At 46.4% G+C, this 2,291-nt stretch overlaps 1 pseudogene; it reads right to left on the bottom strand.

Annotated features, from left to right (window-relative positions):
• Positions 1-333: 333 nt before the first annotated feature.
• LOC123095323 (uncharacterized) lies at positions 334-469 on the bottom strand (annotated as a pseudogene).
• Positions 470-2,291: the final 1,822 nt, after the last annotated feature.

The following is a 2,291-nucleotide window of genomic DNA, read 5'->3' on the forward strand; positions in this document are numbered from 1 at the left end:
GAAAATACCTTGCTAAAAACCGCTTGTCATTTCCTTCTACTCCTTGTTGGGTTCGACACTCTTACTTATCGAAAGGACTATGATTGATCCCCTATACTTGTGGGTCATCACCGTAGCGCTCGTGGTTCTCCTCAGCCTGATACGCATGGTTGAAATGTTGCTTGCACCTCAATGCATCATGCCCATACTTCTGGTAGACTTGCTAGGTGGGTTTGTTGCGGTTGCGGCCTCCACAGGCACAACCCTTCCCCTGGCCACCACTACCTCCATAGCAAGCTACTGTATTGGCGGAGGAGAAGATCTTGCTGGTTGAAGTCTACTGCTCAAGATGAAGGTCGACGCTAAGCAAATACACATAGAAGCTAGCGAGGCTCACTCGCTCATCACGAGCCATGATTGAAGCAACAAGGGGTTCATATTCCAAGCCGAGACCAGTAAGCATGTAGCTAAGAACCTACTCATCGGATATGGGCTTGCCAACGGACGCCACAGCATCGGTGTACCCCTTCAACTTGTTGTAGTATGCAGTAGTAGATAGGTCCTTCTTCTTATCGTTGGAGAGCATGTAGCGGATTTGTATCACGCGTGCGTGACTTTACGAGGAAAACATCATGTGCAGCGCATCCCAGATGGCGCGGGAGGTGTGGAGCCGGGTCAATTGCCCAATGATGGCTTTAGTCATGGAGGAGAGTAGGGCGATGAGGACCACCTACTCCTGTTGATACCAATGAAGGAACGCCGGATTGGCCACGACATGGATAGCGTTGCTGGTGCACTCGATGATGATCTCCACTGGTGCAGGGACGGTGCCATCAACATAGCCGAAGGAGCCCTATGCGCAAGGGACGGGGACATCCTGAGTTTTCTACAAAAGAAATTTCTCCCTCGTGAGGCGGATGGTGATCAAGTTGGCGATGGGAGCAATGAAGGCGGATCCGGATGAGGCCATCGCGCCGGAGGTGCCATCGCTAGAAGTAGGGGTGGTGGACATGGTGAGGAAAGGAAGCGTGCTCTGATTACCAAGTGGAAAGAAGTCAAACAACAAAAATTCGCAATGGGTCGTACTACCATATAGTCACATTATCTACACTGTTGGTCCTCCTAGGGATATGCACGTCAAGGGGTATAACAAATACGATTGATTTTGGAAGGCAGCTTTTGTACAGTGTTTCTGACATGGAATAGTCACCATTTATTGATGGACCCCTGCTGGTTCTATGTGGTCTCACCGTTTGCTATTTTCATTGACTGGATTCCACGTGTTCTTGGTCTAGTGCTCAGATGTACATTGGAAGGTGCACGTTGGAAGCAAGCGCAAGTGATGCCCCAACTTAATGTGGTAAACCACTCCCAGCTAGAGGGACAACCAATGATTATGTGTCTCAAGTAGATACACAATATAGCATCGGCAACCACGCTCAGAGTTGGACAGAAACAATTATCACAGGCCAAATATTTTGACAAAAGCAACATCTCGAATGGCATGTCATACAGATTTGGTATGTAAGTGGTGTCAAACATGACCACGTCTCCAAAATATTTGTACTTCTTCTTGCTTGTGCCAGTTGTCCGCATCGAATTCTTGATTCGGCTCTCTGAGTCCACTTGAACTCTAAACAGGAATCCAAGGTCCTTTGCACCGATCACATCAAAAACCTATATTGTCTTCTTCATCCCTACTAATCTGCCCGCACGGATTCCTCATTGACCTCTTTCTAAAGGCACGTTCTCCACTGTCCCAAAGAAACCACCTATGAAGTTGTACAATTTGCACAAATTTATGTTCTTCCTCTGCTTCCTGTCAAGGTCCTTGTACACATCAATATGCTTGTGAGATGGCCAGTGCGCCATCTCTCCATAACTAGTTGTGATCAAATGGTTATGGTTCACTCAATGCTCTGTTATATACCATCTGTTGTTTGTGGTTCAGAGCAGCCTAATTATTGCGGGGCACTAGAAGCGGCAAGACCTCATGCTCTCTCGCAATGGCTTCCATTGTTGCATATTTTTCACAAGACATTAGTGACTCGCTAATTACTGTATTACATATTCCACCCCCGAAAAAACTAGTACAAATTACAACATACTGAGCACCCGCAAACAATTACCTGCATGGTCTTGCTCTTGTCTGTGTTCAACATGCTCTTCTCGTATCGGATTCCAAAACCATGTTTCTAGGAATACATGTTTTACAAATCATACGCCTCTTAATGAGTCAAAAGTTGTTCCCATTTGTGGCTTGACAATTTCCTTATCAGCCCTTTCCGCAAAACCTCCAATCAACTTCTTAA

The sequence above is a fragment of the Triticum aestivum genome, chromosome 4B (assembly GCF_018294505.1).
Source record: "Triticum aestivum cultivar Chinese Spring chromosome 4B, IWGSC CS RefSeq v2.1, whole genome shotgun sequence".
Classification (NCBI taxonomy): Eukaryota; Viridiplantae; Streptophyta; class Magnoliopsida; order Poales; family Poaceae; genus Triticum; species Triticum aestivum.